Raw genomic sequence first — 6,315 nt, forward strand, 5'->3', positions numbered from 1 at the left:
ATCTATCCTTGAGGTGCTTGGATTTATCCTGTAGATACTGTGTTGGAATCATGTTAGCCACCTCAGGGTCAGATATTATGAAACCTTTTTGTAATCCACAATGGAGACTTTGTAACAAGCTACAGCAGTGGGGAGAAGCAATTTGTTTAAGTATAAGGTATAAATGGGGCAGCAAAATAATAACATTAAAATTCAAACAAGACCCTTTCAAATAAGCATATTTGTTGAAAATATTTAATCTAAGAGGCAAGTAGACAGATGAGTAAGGACAAGGAGCAGAAAACTATGGTGTCTTGGAAAACCATATCCATGTGAAAACTGAATACTGTCAGCACCAAGTTCTTTCATGTAGTCTTGAATTCAACTGTAATTGAAGCACAGATCATAAATGAGAAAGGTTTTTCAATCTGACACCCTTAGAGGAAAAAAGTGACAAATGTAATTTTCAGATTGCAAAGCATTAGTTTATCATTGCACTTTGTTGTGAAGATATAGAGCAAAGTTGGAGAATATTTATATACCACATCCTAATGACACATGGAATAAGAAAGTTGAGCTCATCATTCTGAAACTTAATATCTCTTTTGTTTACTAAAAAAGCAAAAAGCAAAACTGTGATAATCGATATTTTTCACTTATATCTAGGGATAGTTATATTAAGCATGGTGTTTGTAACAAGAAGCTGCTGTTGCTCAAATGGATATTGCAACATATTTTTCTTGTCTACTCAAATTTATAATCTATGTTAGACAGAACATTTAGCTTACCAACTTACTCTAATTATCCATATGTATACCCCAGTTACCATGTTTTAATTAATGTGAACATTATATAAATTATATAAATCATCTTGAATTATGAAAAACTTTTAAAACTATCTTTTTAGCATATTGTTAAGATAAAATTAAAATTTTATTTACAGTCAATTCACTTAAAAACATTTTATCTGAAGCTTTTGGGTGGAAAGAAAAAGCGTTTACCATTACCTGTACCCTCAGAAGGATTGACTGAGTCTCTTAGTATCAAATAACATATACATAAAGTATGAGATAACTTGTTTCTTAATCATATGCATTAGGAAGTATATACTGCCTTGCTAAATAAGGGTTTGAAAACTCTTATTCTAATGCTTTCTAGTTTCATAATCTTGAGAAAACATACCTAATCTGTATTAAACTCAATTTATTAATCTGTGACATTGACAAACATTGAGTGACTCCTCATAGATTAATTGAAGAGATTAAATAACATAAGCCACATAAAGTATACTACTATACATAGAAAATGATCAAAGTGTATTGACTATTATTGATATTAATTTAATGTAAGTAAGTGTATTTGGTAATTCCACCCAAACAATCTCTCTATAGTGCTCCTGGCTTCTGGGATATTATGGAGCTATTTTCACTAAAGATGGGAGATGATTCCACTTCAAATACAGCATATTTCTTTCAAACATATCTTCGATCCTGTTTCTATTTAGCATCCTTTGAAGTACAAATAAATTTCCAAAGGGAGCCAACCCTCTTTTGCTGAATGTTGTAAACAGATTTTTTTTCTTATTTATTTATTTTTTGTAAACAGATTTTAATCTCAGTACCTGACAGGACAACACAGCTCGTCTCTTCAGCACACCATGTATTTGTCACTCTACTCAGTGTATCAAGTTTTCTGTGCACTGTAGATCAGTAGCTGTATCTCCATCTCCAGGCATATTTATTTCTGCACTTTTTGTATCACCAAATAATCCTAAGTATGCATTGATTGTTTCCTGAATTTTATATTTCAAAGGCACTAGTTATTGATTGGACAGCTCCGGAAACCTAGATTTGTGCCCTTGTCTCCAGTCCCCATTCAGGGACAGCTAGAGCAGTGGCCCATATGCATTCTTCTCAAAAGCCTAATTGCTTCAGGTGACTATCCCTACTATTTGAAACTATTCTGAAACCTCTGAGACTGAATTCAGAGAGTTGAATTCCGTTCTTTTTTGACATGTTCTAACTACATTCATGGAAGGAAACTTGTACACATTTTCAATTTTAAAAATTACCTAAAATAGTAAGACTTTAACTCCCCCTGGATGCCATGCCTCACAATCATGGTTGTTTCTTTGGGACATCAGTCTGGGCAGGAATCTCCTCCTCCTTCTTTGTCAGGAGGTGAAGTCATATCTTTGTGCTTGCATTTGTTCAGTTTCTCCACACTAAGTTTGGAAAGGCTGTTTTGATTATTTTACAATCCTGACATTCAATTGTGATCATGACTAACTTATTGCAACCAAAACTATTAAGAATCCAGGAATAAATCATCATCTTTCTGTTCTCAGAAGGACAAAGCATGCCACACTTGAAAGGAAAATTGTTTTTAGTAGACCTATTCAATTTTTCTGAAAGGATGCAATTCAAATGTAGACTACAAACACACATTGTACATATTTTACTGCATTGTGTAAGGAAACAAAAACACAGGTAAATAAAAGTAAAATTTCCTTCAGAGTTTTGCAATTCACTAAAATAGCACTATAAAATTTCTTTGTAAAAGAAGATAATAGGTCTGTTGTTGGTTTCAAAACAGTTCTAGTAGGGTAAAAGTATCTTGAACTGTCAACAAATGTGGCATCCATCTTATCTATTAATGGTCTTGGGAAGACCGTTTTCAGAATGCAAAAGTTTAAAACTGAAATTCACTTCATGGGGTTAGAGCTTTTAATGGACTGTCACTGATAAGGAAATGATGGAGAGCACAATGTTTCTGCAATCTCATTAGCTGGATGTGTTGTGTGAAGTTGAATTTCCCAATCTCCAGAATACGAACATATACTACCAGTGAGGAGAGAAGAAAAGCAATTCAAAGTTCTATATTTAACTTTTATTCTTTTGAATACAGCATTAAAATAACAATTTCCATGGCATTGTATTTTCCTTAGTTCTTTAGTGGGCAATAAAAATAAATCTCATATTATTTTAGCATAATATCATCCTTCCAAAGGAAATCTATTTTGAAATGACATCTCATGTGGTCAGAGAACTTCCCTTAGTTCATATAAAGTTGGCAACTACACTGTTTTCTTCATTAGAAAGAGACAAGATAATATATTCAATCATCAGTGTCACAGGGGCATGCTTCACAAGTATTTGCTTAAAACTTTTAACGCTGTGCAAATGTGACATTTAAGAAATATTTATTTAGAGTAAGCCAAATAAATTTGTTGACTCATTCATGATGCCCATGGAATATGATTTTCTATCGATCATTTATATTAAAATGTCAATGTGTAAAACTAGATCTCAAAATGCAGGAATATCTGTATATGAATGCAAACTATGTCAATCATGTAGAATTGGTTGACAGGTACACAGATGTTTGGCATACTGCAGCTTAATTGACAAAATTTCCCTATAAAAATAATGGTTTTCTCTTGTTAATGTAGCCTTTTCTTTCCAATTTAATGGAGAAAGTCTATGAATTAAGGCATTCAAATTTTTTTAATATTTATAATTTCAACTTAAATATATTTAGATAGAAATATATAATGAAAGCAAAACAAAGAAACACAATTTTAGTCCCAGTTCTGCCACTTTCTTATTTATTTATCCCAGGCAAATCACTCAGTCTCTCTGAGTTCCCATGTATTGATACTTTTGTGTCTAGTAACTAGATAATTGTCAAAGACACTTATAATTTTATGATAACTTTATAAAGACCAGAAACGGGGTAGAGTGATCTCAAAAATACATTAAATATGTGCAGCAGTGAATAAGAATTCTGTTTTCCTCTATGAAGATGGTTGCTACAAATGTGCAATGTTTCAGGTGGGAGAAAAATGTGTCTTCTGACATCTGCAGCAGTATTTCCATGTAAACCAGGAAAAAAGAATGACTTCAAAGGACATAATGATAACTAAGATGTATGGAACACTTTCTATCACTGATAGCTTTAAAGATTTCCTTACAAAATCCTCATAGTAAGCCTCTGAAGTTGATCCCAAAATGACCATTATTTTCTAGATGAGGAACCTGGGACTCAAGAAATTTGGGTAAGACACACAAGGTGAAGTAGCTAGCAACATCAGAACTGGATTCAGAATATGAGAGTCTGGCTATAGAGGTGATATAATTTAACCATGCTTACAGCAACAATTTTGAAAAAACGTGAGAATTCGTTCAGAGATTTGGAAGAGATATGGAAAGAGACCATCTATTTTAGGCAAAAAATGTATTGAAAGCAATATCCCTTTGTTTCAAAAAATACCTGTATTGCTGTAATTTAAAAATAACCTTTTAAATACTCTTCCCCTTTATCAACTGAGAACAATTATTTGATTATTGGGAAATATAGAAACAATCATATTAGCCAAATGATTAGAGTTGCTTGGTCTTCAACCAATGGCTTTTGGAAGGAAATACATTTTTCTCTTGATGCTCCTCAAGGAAAAATTGACATAAGAAATAATTGTCACTTAAATATTTTCTAAATGCTTTTAAGGACTTTGATTAAAATTGGGGAGGGGCAAGACCAAGGTCAAGTACATAATGCTTTTTCATTTAACAAGGAGGAACTTCCTGACTTATTTGATTCAGCTCACAAGGACTTTTTTGTTAACATCAACACTCAAAAATTTAGAGAGCTCACATTAAAATATGAATTTCTTTCTTTTCCACAAACACTGGAATATCTGCCAAACCTGGTTCTGAATTCCAATGTGGCAATGATCCATGGTTGCTGGGTAGCAGCTGCCACCTTTAGGCGGGCCATGCACTTTGCAATGCTTCCAACCACCCGGGGCCTGCTTCACTCAATTACATGTCCAATCTGGCATTAAAAAAAAGAATATTCAGTGCTTTACAGTCTCCTCCTTAATGCCACCATTTAATACTTTTTTTTTCCTTCCCAATACTCATTAGGGTCTTGTGAAATGCCCTGAGTCCAAAGCAGTGAATAATTTTTGTTACCAGTGGAAAGAAGGATGGATTAATTTGATTAATTTCCTCTGAATGCTTTGAAGTAAGGCATCAAAGAATCACTGTTTACCTCTTGAAATGCTCAGATTTGATTCTATAGTAAAGAAAATGTGATTCAACTTTCATCCAAAGGACAATTGGAGAGCTTTGGAACTTTGTGCTTAAACAAAGACATATCATAGTCCATTTTATTCTTTTCTTAAAAGGTATGCATTTAGCATTAATATTATTTACCCCCTGGCATGTATCAGTAAAAATAGTTTCCCTTTAATATGATTTTTAAGTGTAGATTTATAATTAAAATACATTTGCACTGTAAAAGAAGCTTTCGTCCAAGGAAAATAAAATTTGAAACTATTTTAACATACTCAAATTTGTGCTTTCAGAAAACTTCCCGAATTATTGCATTACAATTAGTTGCTATGAAATCATCTAGTCCTTGCTGTTCTGAAAAGAACCTTGCATAGTAGCCCTATAATTATATGTGCATTATCTGAGTGAATTGAGAACAATAAAAATAATAAATTATATTAGGTTTATGAATTATAATTTGTATCATTTAGGGCATAATTTTGATTTTTCAGAATATAATTAGTACTTTGATTCTTTATATAGCTAAAAACTGAAAATGAGATAGAGTTGTGCCACCTTTACAATCCTTAGTATCTCTCTGTCTTTGTCTCTGTCTCTCTTGCTCTCACAAGCACAGAAAACACACACACACACACACACACACACAACTGCAATATCTTTTCTACTCAAAGTCTGAAAAATTATACTTACATGATGTTTTGAAACAACAAAAAAGAAAACAATGCTAAAGCATACTCTCAGAGATAGTCTGTGGTATACTCACACATACTGATGGTTAAAATGGAAAATATTTTTAAATGATACACAAGACAGCAATTTTCTATGAGGTTTGATAATGCATGACTTTTGCCTCTCAGTTCAACTTTATAGACACTATATTGAAGAATCTTAAAAACAGTTCAGATCACCTTTATGCATAGAACTGTTCATCATAGTTCTACAAAATGAAAACATGGAAACAGAATTTCAAAACTAGGAATTAGTAATTTTTTATTTCGCAAAGTATATTATTCTAATGCTATTAAAGTAATATATAAGGAGTGTGTAAAAAAACAAAGTCCATCAAAAGTATTTCCTTTAATGTTAAATGACCAAAAAGTGCCAGACATTTCAAAATCCAGTTGTGTTTGCGTGTTGGTATGTATGAAAACTGACAAGTAGAATATAATATTTATATTAAAAATCAAGTAGGTGAACATAGCCAAGACTACCTTATTAAATAGAAAAAAATGGAATGACTTACATTATTGAATATAAACAC

At 32.3% G+C, this 6,315-nt stretch overlaps 1 long non-coding RNA gene across 1 annotated transcript; it reads right to left on the reverse strand.

Moving 5' to 3' along the window:
* Positions 1-220: 220 nt before the first annotated feature.
* LOC113617038 (uncharacterized) lies at positions 221-6,309 on the reverse strand. The gene is made up of 2 exons (XR_003431479.1): positions 2,051-6,309; positions 221-364 (listed from the first exon to the last, which is right to left on the reverse strand). It is a non-coding gene; the product is annotated as an uncharacterized LOC113617038 (long non-coding RNA).
* Positions 6,310-6,315: the final 6 nt, after the last annotated feature.

This window comes from Aethalodelphis obliquidens, unplaced genomic scaffold (genome assembly GCF_003676395.1).
Source record: "Aethalodelphis obliquidens isolate GAN/ISIS:26980383/991018 unplaced genomic scaffold, ASM367639v1 scaffold1327, whole genome shotgun sequence".
Taxonomy (NCBI): Eukaryota; Metazoa; Chordata; class Mammalia; order Artiodactyla; family Delphinidae; genus Aethalodelphis; species Aethalodelphis obliquidens.